The following is a 13,480-nucleotide window of genomic DNA, read 5'->3' on the forward strand; positions in this document are numbered from 1 at the left end:
GTTGAGGTGGATGGCTTGATTGCCACTCAGAGCCACGGTGATATCTGGGCCTGGGTAACTGCTGGGGCTCATGTCTGAGTTCATGACTCTGATGCAGCCTTGTTCTCTGTTGGTGATCGTAGTTCCTGATGCCACAAAAGGCAGAAAGAATAGAGCTGCACAAAGTCAGCCCCACCCCTCACTGTCTGCCATGCTAGGGAGAACTGGTCCTGCCCCTCACTAGCTGAAGATTTTAAGGTGAGAGGATCTTGCACCTCATCTGGGCAGCACTATAGAGGTGACCCTGTTCACTTGGGCATGAGAGAACTGTCCCTGAGGGTGTGAGAATGAGATAGAAGGTCATGGCCCTCTTGGACAACATGTGGCATAGGTGAGGGAAAGGTACCCTCCTCACCACACCGCTCACCACTTGCAGCAGGTTGAGGGACCTAACTCAACCCCTTATCAACTGCAGCACTCGATAGAATGAGTCCTGTGTCTTGCCCCTTTACCAGCTGCAACACTTGAGGAGAACAGACCCTACATCTCCTCTGGACAGCACGGTGGAACTGGCCCTGCTGGAGGAGGTGTGGGTGAGGTAGCCCTGAAGTTCTGAGCATGGGAGAGCTGCCCCCACTACTCATCCGTTATGTGGTGATCTGGTGAGGGGACAGATGTCCTTCTTTACTCCCAAGTCCCTTGCTGCCTGCAACAGATGAGGGAGGCGACCCTCCCCTGCCCCTTAACAGCTGCAGCACTGAGGAAAGCGGGCCCTGATCCTCTCAGTGGCAGCACAGAGCTGACTCTGTTAACAGAGGAAGGGTGAGCTTGACCCAAGACGGTGAGAGTGAGGTAGCCAGTCACACTCCCCCCTCATTGGCCATGTGGTGGGGAGAGCGTGGGAAAGATGCCCCCACCTTGCCCCTGCCACCTATGGTGGGCAAGGGAGCTACCCTGGCTCTTAGCAGCTGCAACATTCAGGAAAGTGGGCCCTGCACCTCTCTTGGGCAACACAGTAGAACTGGACCAGATGGTCCAAGTGTGGGAGATCAAAACTTGAGGACATGAAAGTAGGAGAAATGACCCCTCCCCTTTCTTATTGCTGCCAGGGGTGAGCAATGTTGGAGAGCTCACCCTGGTGCTGAGGACAGGGGATGGCTGGCCGGCTGACCAACCCTGCAACTACTCAGGCCCAGAACCAGGGTTATGAGATGACCCACGCCAACGTCCACCCCATCTATGATCTACAGGAGCATGTGAAGGAGCCGGTCCTGCAGACCCAAGGCTGCAGAAGGACCTTCACAACACAGGGCAACAGCAGCATATCCAGGAGGAGTCCCAGTGAGAACCCCGCATCGGTAGTGTAGCAGAAATCAGAGGCCTGGAACCAAACCAATGACTCATGGCAATGAACACTTGCAAGTAAAGACATATGGACAAAAGGGTTTACTGTGTGACTCCCTGTGTCACACTGCAGGTTCCATGATGAGATATTTTTTCCTTTTCTCTATTTTTTTTCTTTTTCCTTCAATTTTATTTTGGTTTGGCTTTTTGGGGGGGGCATTGCAAGGACAGAGAGTGAATATGAAGCATGGGGAAATAAAGGGGATAGAGATACATGATACGAAAGGCTCAAAAGACACAAAGAAGAAAAAAGAGAAAGTTTAAAAAGATTGAGACGAACATCACTGTCCTATGTTTGTGGAATAGCCTGTAATGTCCAGCTTCACAGAGGCATCTGGATGTTCACATCTGCTGGGGAGGTCTATCCCTAGATATATCTGTACCCCATGTCCTGAGTCCCCCCACTATGTGATCACAACAGAATGAGAACCAAAGAAACAAATGGAATCCTAGTGACACTATGAAAATGGTTTAGATTGCGAGTCCTCTGAAAGGATTCTTAGATTCCCCATGTCTCCAACCACGCCTTGAGAACCACCGCTCTTCCACTTCTCAAATACACCCCTAATGGATATGACAAGGGGACATTTTATTCTGCAGGCAATATTCCAGAAATCCCTACTGAGAGAAGAGGGAATGCTTTCCTAGTGCCTCTTGACCTACTTCTTTGTTTGTTTTCATTTAGTTTTACAGGCTTTCATAAAAAACTGGGATGTATTCCAATAGTATCTTCATACTGATACTATAATGACAAAAAATAAATATATCATTTCAAAAGCCCCACCTTGCCAATGTCCTTAATCATTCACTCATATCCATCCCTGATAAAGGGTGAGCATCTTTCCCGACATGGAGTGTGACAATATATATTTACCTCTGTGCCCCTTGGTCATCCCTGGTCTCTTTCTAAAGTCACCAGAAGGCAGATGTATTTGTAACTATAGGATGTGAACTGGAATGCATATTTAGTAATCTGGTCCCATTTTTATTTTTTGCACTCTACCTCCTTAAGGCTTAGAAAACAATACTTCAAAGTATGGTTCAGGCATGTTTTTGAATTAAAAGAAAGTGGAAAGCCTTAGGACCTTCCTCTGAAGCAAAGGCTATCTAATTTTCTCTTCTTTTTTTCTGCCCCAAAGCATGCAAGGACTTTCTCACATTCTCTCCCCTGACAGAGTAAACATCTTCTCAATGAAATACGATCTCTTTAAGCATACTCCCTAGGAACCTCACCAAGTAACTAGGAAACATTAACCATTGGAGAGGAAACCGTACCAACAACCTCCACTATACCCAGATGGGCTCTCCATCAATTCCTACGATGATGCAATTTGCAGGATTTCTAAAGAAACTTTGTGTGTGTAAGATCACATTTTACATTGACAGCTTGCTTCCTTAACTGGGGGTAGCCATCCCTAGAGCTGAGAGCAACTTGGTCCCAATTTGTGGTTTCCCTTTGGGGCTCATTTTTTTTCTACTAAAAATCATTTAGTATCCCCTGAAGGAGTCAACGACTCTCTGTGCTATAGAATAATTCTTCTGTACACAGTGTGAATATATGTCGATATGATTGGTTTAATAAACAAGTTGATTGGCCAGTAACTGAACAGGATGGTTAGGTGGGAAAGCCAAACTGAAAATGATGGAAAAAGGAGGGACAGAGGCAAAAAGGAGACACAAAACAGAAAGCGAGTTGGACACACAAAATGGGATAGAGGTAAAAACCATGAGCTTCGGGACAGCATATAGGTTAATAGAAATAGACTAAGTTGTGAGAGCTAGTTATTAACAAGCCTGAGCTATTGGCCAAGCTTTTATAACTTATATTAAGTCTCTGAGCCAATTATTTGGGAGCAGGCAGTCAGGACAGGAAAACTCTGCCTACATCTCTGGCTCTATTTCCTTCTCCCCTATTAGAGAGTATTTAGTTTCATTCATACAACCTTCTCTAAGTTGTACATCTTAAAGCCTCTGATGCACACAACCACATTAAACACATGCACACACCCTTTTTCCTGCCAATCTGTCTCTTGTCAGTGCATGTCAGAGGACCTTCGGAAGGACATAGAGAGAATCTCCCATGTCTTGAGGGCTGCATGCAGTGCTTCAACTCTGACCTTTTACTTTGTCCCTTTCAGAGGCAAAAATTTTGTGACCTTTGTTTTCTTGAAGTCCTTGAAGTCAATAATTTTGTATTATATTTTCTTTAAAAATTCCTTCTAAATATGAAAAAATGACTACATTTGCCATCATATTTCTTACCCTGCTTACTACTTTTACTATCATCATCATTAGTGTGTATGTGTGTGTGTGTGTGTGTGTGTGTGTGTGTGTGTGTGTATGGGGGGGGTAGCATGGCCTATGTATGGAGGTCAGAGGACTATTTGGGGGAGTTACTTCTGTTCCTTTGAGTTGGAGGATGAGAGTTGAACTCAGGCCAGCAGACTTATTAGCGCGTACTTTCACTCACTGAGCCATTTTGAAACCTTTATTCTGCCTTACTTTTATTTCTATACAAGAAGTAACCAGAGTAGGTTACTTAAAACATAAAACAGAAGAGTCACATTTAATTTTGTATCTTAGCCTAATAAGAGCAAAACATTATAACTCAGACCATGATATTGTTATTAATCATAATACTTACATATATTTTATATAAAATCACATTTATTGAAACAGACAGATAGTATTATAACAGATTTTAAAACATTCTCATCCTTTTTTAGATGTGGTAATAAGTTCTGGGGACTAAATCTTTCTCCAAGTTAATTCAGTAAAGGATGGGAAAACTTGGGTTAACAAAATCATTTCTTTTTCAGGGGTCAGTTTATTATACCAAACAGACTCACAAAAATAGACCTTGGTTCTGTCTCAAGAGTTTCACTTTCCTGAGCTTATGGTGCACATAGCTACACCACATTTCTTATGAAATGGTCTATATTTAACATCCTTAAATGGCTGTTATAGTCATCTAAGTTGACTGGATACATAATAACCTAAGAGATAAGCCACTGGGCACAACTGAAAGGCTCTTCTTGATCAGGTTATTTTCCGTAGGAAATCATGCCTTGAATGTGGATGGTACATTCCTGCAGCAGCCAAATCAAAGAAGGCCCTGGGGGAAAGCTTTACTCTCTGCTTTCCACCTGTTTGCCTCTGTGCTGCCTCTTCCCATGTCTGGCAAGGTCATCTACTGTCTTAGCTACGTTTCTATTACTGTGAAGAGATGTCATGGCCAAAGCAACTTACAGGAGTATGCCCTTAATGGGGTCTTCTAATTCCAGAGCATGGGTCCATAGCCATCATGGTGGGGAGCATGGCAGCAGGTATGTAGGTATGGTTCAGGAACTAGTGGAAACCTTGCTCTTATCCATAAACATGAGGCAGAAAGAGAATTAACTTGGGAATGGTGTGTACTACAGAAACCTCACATCTTACCCCCTAGTGACAATGTCTTCTTCAACAAGGCCACAAGTCCTAATCCTCCCCACTACTAATCCAAATATACAAGCCTATGGGGGCCATTCTCATTCAGTCTAGCACAGCTGCCCTATTGCCGTCTCACTATCAAGTTCATCTACCCAGTCAGTACTGCTGCCTCTGCTGTTGACTCTGCTTCATATCAACCAAATGATCTGTGAAAAACCAAAGGTCTATGGCCAGGGCTTCTCTCCAGTGTGACTCAAAGACCCCCCTGGACTGGGACTCTGGGCCACCCTTTATCCTGTAGGGTCCAAACTAAAAAGTCCCTTTCTGTCCTTTTAGCAAAAGCCTTACTTACATCTTGTTCACAACTAAAGGTACCCAAACAAAGCAACTCTGATAGAACCTGAAGGTAGGGGCTAAAGGAGGACAGACTGTTATCGTCTGTAGCATCAGGTGGGTGCTGCTTTTCTTATTTTATGAATCCCCTCCCCCTTACCTCTGGTACAATTGTCATGGAAGCATGTTAATGTCTAATTCCTTCTGAAGGAGCCCCACATCTCCCATTCCTCTCATTTCTCTTTCTTCTCTCAGGAGTTGGAGAGACCAAGAAGTGGATGGCTGGTGCCCACTGAGTTAAATCTTCTTTCCCGGCATCTGCAGCTCAGTGTGCATGGCCGCTGTTTGCATGTGACCATGCCCTCTCCCAGACACACTTCCTGATCTTAACATGAGAGACTCAGTGACCAGACTTTCACTTCTTTCTTACAGTGAGTCACACTTTTACGTCATGGCAAGCCTAGAGCCAAGTTTAGTCTATGAGTTCCCTTCTAAGGGCAGGTTCAACCTGGTCAACTGATTTATTGGTCCCAACAATGGAAGGGACTCTAAAGCAAAACTGGGTTCCAATTTCATGAGCCACTTCACCTTTATTCTTAGGGCGTGCCTAAGAACGTTTGCTTCAGGACTCTTGCAGACAATTGGGAGGTCCATCACCCATGGAGGAAACATTCTGGATGGACGTTGCCCCTTAATGACCCTCCATGGGTTATACATTCCTCATTTACTCTAACTCATCCCTAGGATGTACTCTTCAAAATTAGTGTAAATTCTGGGTTTAAAACCTCATAAGGCTTCTCTTCTTCTACAGCAATATGTGACCTTTGTAGACTCTCAGAAGACAAGTAATACTGGCCCCTTAATGTCATGTTGACTCACAATATCATTCTATATCTCTGACATTGTTAAAGAAAGAACTCCGAGATTCCTATATTCAGGTCTTCATGAACTTGTCATAGGACTCTCCCTTGTAGGAAAGATGTAGTAAATTCTTTCTAAATCTCCTCTAACAGTAGCTTGCTTTACTTAAACCCAGCCCCAAATGAAAATCTTGAGGATTTCCCTTTGGATACATCCAAGTTCCTGCTCAACCTAGAGCCTAACTCCTCTCTCTGGGTCACCAGCCTCCCAACCATTCATGTGGTAAGCCTCTGCCTTTCCCCTCCCAACTCCTTTCCTGCCTTTAGTTCCACCCTCTGTCTATGGAACCTTCTTCCCATCTGCCTCTTCCCTTTCCCCAGATGTACTCTATCCCTCCCACACTGACTTCTGGACTTCTTTTAGGAACTCAGGGAACAACTAGAAGCCGTACTCATTCCATAGGAAAGCATTCTCCCCTTTCTGATGTGATTGGTGGGGGTATCGTGGCACCATCTAGATTCATGCCCTTTTCTCTGTGTCTAATGTATCTCAGATCTAGTTCAAACAAATGTTAACTAGATAAGGTCTCTACCTTCATTATAATGCAAACGTCTGTGACCCTTGACCTCACCTGGCAAGACATTTCTATCATTGTGATCCACCTACTATACTCTTAAAATAGAATAGGAATTTCACCATTAGCAGGTTTAGAAGCCGTTAATCCAGGCACAGCCAGACCAGACTTCATTGTGGTTAGTAACTGGATACAGAACCATGCTAGTCATAACAGGCCAGGGGTAAAGAAGATGATAGGGGAAGGACCTGCCAGAACTACATGATTGCCTGTCTCTTAGGAAGAATAAAAAAGGCTGCTATCAAAGCTGTTAGCTTATAACAAATTATAAGAGCTAGCACAACCACTTTCAGAAATCCCTCCCACAGAACTAAAGAAACACTCAAATCTCATTGGCCTGGCTCTTATCGAGGCCTCCTCATGTCTCCACTTGCTGCCAATCAAGCTACAAGGCCCACCCCTCTGATCCTCTTGGAGTTCTTCTTTTTCCTTTTCTGTAAGGGCAAGGTCAAGCCTATGCTTTGACACCTTTAGACCCTAATGAAGAGCCAAGAGCCTTTTCCTTGCCTTTCTAAACTTAACTACGTACTTTCACAGGCTTAGCTCATTCCTTTCCCTCCCTTCCCACCCTAAAAGCCCCAACTCAGAGGGCAATCGTCTTAAACACTTTCCTTCTGAGATAATTCTGAAGCCATTGTTCAACTAGCATGATCATTTCTCTTAAGTTATGTCCTATTCACAAGCCCTTCCTGCAGCATCACTGGGCACCTAAGCTGGGCCTAGGACTTCTCATCTTCGCAATTGCTAGTCCACACCTCCCATCTGTATTCCTGAAATCACATTATGGTATCCCTTTTAACCATGGTAACTTTGGGGATTCTCCCTACTCCTATTTGTAAACTGACATTTCCTGTCCTGATGGCCTGATCCCATATAACCGACTCAGAGACCAAATATGAATTATAAACACTTGGCCGATAGCTCAGGCTTTTTACTAGCTAACTCTTACATTTAAATTAATCCATATTTCTATTTATGCTTTGCTATGTGGCTCATGGCTTGTTACCTCATTATTTACACATTCTGCATGTTTAGCTGACTGGCTGGTGTCTCTTCTGACTCCGCTCTCCTTTTCATCATCCTCAGTTTGGTTTTCCTGACTAACTTCCTGCCCCACTACTGCCGTGTCGGCTTTATATAAACCAGTGAGATATATATTCATACTGTAAAAAAGGATTGTTCCATAGCACCTACTTCCACATCTTATAACCAACTCCCCTGTTACCTTTTCCACAGTCTCATCAAACAATACAACTCAGTCTTCACAGAGGACTACAGGATTGGCCTGTGCTTAACTCCCAGATGAATTGGCAGCACCTACCCAACCTTCCATTTGTGAAGTCATCATCTACCCTTCAACCTTAATCAAATACACATTCCCTGGCTCCTCTAACATGCTGCTAGAGACCTTTCTTCCTTACGCTTCTAAGCGGATCTGTAGCACCCACCAGGACCCCAATACACCTCTTCAGCTCCAAAGTGACCCCAGAAGACAAATATTCACACTTTGTGAATGGTTTTACTCTGCTTATCTGTAAGGGGAAGAAAGATAGAGGCAAAAGACCCAAAACAAAAGCTAAATTCCTACACATTAACAACTAGGCCATGATTGCTTTGGATCAGAAAACTTAAAGTGCCATATAAAAATACCTGGAGCCTGTATTCTAAAGATTCTGTGACAATTTACCTAGATAACCAGTCTCAAGAAAAGTAATTTCCAGTAAAATATATTACTTGACAAGTTGCCTACCTACGTCTATCTAGATATGGCCCTTGCACATAGTATTACTCATACATGAGCTAAGACCAAGTAACTGCTCCCTTAACCACTATTTTACAGCAACAAAATTAGCCAGGTGGTGGTGGCACATGCCTTTAATCCTAGCACCTGGGAGGCAGAGAGACAGGTGAATCTCTGTGAGTTTGAGGCCAGCCTGGTCTACAGTGAGTTCCAGGACAAGCTCCAAAAGCTACAGAGAAACCCTGTCTCAAAAAACAAAAACAAAAATCAAAACCAAAAAGCATTCTCTTTCAGTGGTGTGATTGCCTCTCTTTGGAAACTCACCCTCTACCTCTCTTGCAGCCTGCTTCAAAAAATTCTCTCCTTGTCTTCTCAGGCCCTTAGTAAATTCCTTCTCCCCCTCATGCCACCAACCTTCCAGATACCATTTGACATGGCAAAAACATTTTCTAGTACATGTTCTAAAACACAATTGGTGTATTTCTGGAGAACGACTTCAAATACAACCCATTAAAAACAAATAAAACGTTGTCTTGAAAACCCCATTTTTCCTTAATTCTCAAATCTCAATCTTCTTCATCTGTGTTATCGCCATGTTAAATATAAGAAGTGTGATTCTAATCAGCGGGTTCCTTTCCCTGCTGCAGCGGTGGTAAAGAAGTCATCAGTACTACAGTAAATGGCCAAGCTATTAATATTGTGTAATGGCCCTGTCCATCAGCAGCTGTTCAGCTGAAGTGACTGTGACTTCCTTTGGAAGTGAATGCTGGCTGTGGTTTAGCTGAAAGTAGTAATTATTAGGAGTGCCTGATGTCCAGGAACAAAGAACCCTGACAATGCCTAAAGGCAGAGAGAAACTGGTTGGCCAACTGTACCACAATGCCCCTCCCCACACTCAGGAGAAACACTCCAGGGAGAAAGACACCTCTCTCTCTCTCTCTCTCTCTCTCTCTCTCTCTCTCTCTCTCTCTCTCTCTCTCTCTNCCCTCTCTCTCTCTCTCTCTCTCTCTCTCTCTCTCTCTCTCTCTCTCTCTCTCTCTCTCTGTCTCTCTCTCTGTCTCTCTCTCTGTCTCTCTCTCTCTCTGTATCCAGCCTAATTGCCATCCTTTTAAGGGCTACTGATGTAATTTTCCCTTTTCATGTAAACTGCCATCCTTCGTGATTTGCATAGGAGAAAAATAGAATTGATTCATTTCTTTCTGATTTCCCTTTAAAGATTAAGTCCCTGAACATCTTAGGTGTTGTTTTCTGATTGTTTAGTGAAAGACATACAGCAAAGCAACAACAGGCAATGAAGGTTGGTGGGGGTGGAAGAGAAGGGAAGGAGTCTTGATATGTGTCCTAGGCTACCCTAGAATGCAGAATCATTCTACCTCAGCCTTCTGAGTGCCAACTACGACCATAACTATGCTCAACCACACCTGGATGTACACAGAAAAGCAGTGAGCAAATGAACAAACTTCGTTTATTTACACAGAATTTGCCTGAACAAAATTAGAAGAAAACCATATTGGCAAAGTTCATAAGTAGCTTTGAATACTTGGGTGCATCACTTCCACCAAAAATAGATGGCTAAGCTGAACTCTTGCCTCTTTGGGATTTTGTCATTTTTATGGCTTTTGTTTTGCCTTAAAAGTTCTTCATCCAATGTCAACATCACTACAAGAATAAAGAGACAGGCAGACGCTGCCATGAGGTCTACTAAGAAGTTAGGGAAGGCACAAAGATGACTTGGGAGCAGTGATGGGGGACTGGGGTGGCAAGTAGCAGGTGTCTACTCTTTTCCTAGGCACAGACACAGGACCCGTGAAACAGTGGTCGTAGACGCAGCTCTTCTTCAGAGCATTGGCTCCTGGTAGACTTGGCTCCTATTTCTTCCTCAGGTCAACCAGTTCCTCCTAACATACAGACATAACAACTAGCCAGATTGGAACAAGGCGTTCCATTTTTTTTAAGGTTATCTTCCAAGAATGAAGATATGCAGAGTAGGGCTAGACATAAAAATTCCAGGATCATGAGATATTGGTTCAAAGAATATCAAGTGAAGTATGTCTATCTACTCAACTCATCTCGTCACCAGGACTCCAATCCATTCACACCAAGGATCCATGAGTCCTTTCTCCAGGATTCCTTACTCTTTTGGTTTTGGCAGCTGTACAGCCACCTGGAAAATAACACCAGCAGCTGTTTTGCATTCTGTGCAAAACTCTGCAGTGTGATCTGTCCTCCAGCTGCCATGACTCAACTGCATTTCTTGGTACTTTTTTTTCCCCTGTGGGAGCTGGTATCATCTCACCAGTACAGACTTCCCTCAGCCCTTACCGCATCCTGCACTCTGGGGCCAGCCTTCTCAAACTTGTGTTTCTACCTCTCAACTCTGTGGGTCTTGGAACAAAACTATGTTTCTCTTCGTCTTCACCTCCCTAGGCCGAAGGACTATTCGCCATCACAGGCACTTGTGAGCTTTCCAACATTTATTCTAGAATTCATCCTTTCTAAGAAAGCAGAACCCACTGAATTTCCAAAGTTTTTTATTTAGTTGCTTAAAAACTACACAGAAAGTAGAGACATGAAAAGCGGCCAGCGGGGGGCTGGAGAGATGGCTCAGTGGTTAAGAGCATTGCCTGCTCTTCCAAAGGTCATGAGTTCAATTCCCGGCAACCACATGGTGGCTCACAACCATCTGTAATGAGGTCTGCTGTCCTCTTCTGGTCTGCAAACACACACAGATTGAATATTGTATACATAATAAATAAATATTTAAAAAAATAAAAAATAAATAAAAAAAGAAAGAAAAGTGGCCAGCGGAGAAGCGAGAGAAGTGAGAAATTTTAACCCTGACAAAAGCATTGTCCTATGTCTCAGTGACTCTTCTCCCTAATGTTCAATGGAAAGTAGGCTTCCTAAGGGAAACAGAAGCATACACAAGGGGGAGCTGATATGATGCCAGCACTGTAACTAGTGCTAAGTTGTAAGAAAGAAAGACTTGGCCTGTTGTTTGTAAAATAGGCATGCCAGTGTTCTGTTCTGGTTCCTCAATCTGTATAATAAAAACTATCCCTTGGATGTCTTCTTCTGAGCTGAACACCTTTATCAGAGATAGCCATTTAGTCAAGCTCTCCAGCCCTGTAGCATGAGGCAAATGGTAAAATACACCCACAACCAGATGTAGGTAGAATATTCCAGCTCTTCCTGAACTATACCGGTCTGACAACTCTCCAGTATGAGCATCTAAGTCATGACCCCTGTGGTAGTTAGTTCCTAACACAGATTAAAACCCTGTGGTAGCTACTACACCTTCCACAGTAAGAATTTCACTTCCTCTCTCAAGTCACCGTTACTGAACACTCATGATCAACTGATGCCATCCATACTCAAACATTACCCAGATTCAGATTATTTGAGGACGCCTACATAGCTCCTTCCTATGCCTCCACATAGATCCACCAATCTCCTGCTATTCAAGGTGATGTAACAGGAAGATGCACAGCCTCTTCCACCATCTGAAGACACAAAGAGAAGGTGCCCCCCCAATAACACTCACCCCCTTTTATGGCATGGTCTTGCTGTATAGTCTAGACTGGTGTGGAACAGCCCCTTTCTGCCTCAGCCTCAGAGTGCTGGGATCCTAGGTGTAGGCCACCATGCCTGACCCTGAACGTATTCTGATCTTAGATTTATCAACATTTTGAACTGTAAGAAGACTGTCTTTTATAAGCCACCCAGTTGAGGGTGTTTAACGATATCAATGTATGAAGACCCCCTTCCTGACACCCTTTCCTCCCTGGGTCTCTTTCTCCCAGCCTTCTAGAGTTTGTCTTAAACTCATCATTAAAGCTTTTCTCATGAGACAGAGCCTGGCTTCCTCACAAGTCTCTAGAATTGCTCTCTTCCATACCTGTACAATAGCTTTAAAGATGTAATCGGTGTCCAAAGCTTTAACCGATCTTGCATCCATTAATTTTCACAGCACTTTGAAATTACATTTTTTCCTCTCTAGTTTTTAAATTTATGCTCCTACATTGCCTCTGGGGAGACTATGAAGTTATCAAAAACACTTTCAGAGGATCCAGGTGGTGGTGGCACACACCTTTAATCCCAGCATTAAGGAGGCAGAGGCAGGGGGATCTCTGTGAGTTTGAGGCTAGCCTGGTCTACAAGAGCTATTTCCAGGACAGTTTCCAAAGCTACAGAAAAACCCTATATCAAAAAACAAACAAACAAACAAACAAAAAAAGCACTTTCAAAGAAGACTCAAAGAGAAAAATCACTAACAAAGACCAAAGGCCATTCTACCTCCTGACATTCCCAAATTCAACATCTAAAGCCCCTACTACAACTTTCATTGGTTCTCAAAATCTCAAAGTTCAATTTTCCATCATCTATTAAACAGAGATGAACACAAACAGGTAACCAAGGTGAAAATTTTCCTCAAGGGGCAGAGGACACAGTTCAGATGACAGATAGCTTGCTGAGAACACATAGAGCCTTGGATTTGGTCTTCAACACTGCATAAAACCAGGCATGATTGATGGTGCATGCCTACAATCCCAACACTTCAAAGTATTTTTAAGTATTCAAATTTAAAGTAGAAAAACCATCCTGTACCTAGGAAAACTATAGGGGCATTAACCAAAGCTTCCAGTAGCCAGGCAAACACCGCAAGGAAACACTAAAAGTAAAAAGATATCTATATTTGTGTTAAACCAGTGGTTCTAAACCTGTGGGTCCCAATCCCCTTTGGGGATTGAACATCCCTTTCATCAGGGTTGCATATCAGGTATCCTGCATATCAGATATTTATATTATAATTTATAACTAGCAAAACTACAGTTAGGAAGTAAAAACGAAAATAATTGTATGGCTGGGGGGTCACCATAACATGAGGAACTGCATTAAAGGATCACAGCATTAGGAAGATTGAGAAGCACTGGGGTTAGACTCTAAAAAGAGGAAGAATGTATATGGAGTAATGTTGCCTGCCCAGTGGCAAAGCTGAGCAGTTCATGCTGTGAGACAAAAAATGTGTGGGGGGGAGTGCTGTGGGACAATGGTCTGTACCCTGTCAATTGTATTTTATAAAACGTTGATTGGCCAGT

At 43.3% G+C, this 13,480-nt stretch overlaps 1 protein-coding gene across 6 annotated transcripts in view; it reads right to left on the reverse strand.

The window, feature by feature from the left end:
• The window catches only part of Arhgap18 (Rho GTPase activating protein 18), a 211,318-nt gene that overhangs the window by 72,548 nt on the left and 125,290 nt on the right, over positions 1–13,480 (reverse strand). Inside the window, exon 1 of one of the 6 annotated variants that reach the window (XM_050138109.1) lies at positions 5,306–5,463. The exons of the other annotated variants lie outside the window; for them this stretch is intronic. The gene's annotated coding sequence lies outside the window, so the exon portion shown is untranslated. Of the gene's footprint in view, positions 1–5,305; positions 5,464–13,480 lie in introns of those variants that run through there. 6 annotated transcript variants of the gene reach the window in all.

The sequence above is a fragment of the Alexandromys fortis genome, unplaced genomic scaffold (genome assembly GCF_014885135.2).
Source record: "Alexandromys fortis isolate MF-2015 unplaced genomic scaffold, M_Fortis_MF-2015_v1.1 scaffold_14, whole genome shotgun sequence".
Classification (NCBI taxonomy): domain Eukaryota; kingdom Metazoa; phylum Chordata; class Mammalia; order Rodentia; family Cricetidae; genus Alexandromys; species Alexandromys fortis.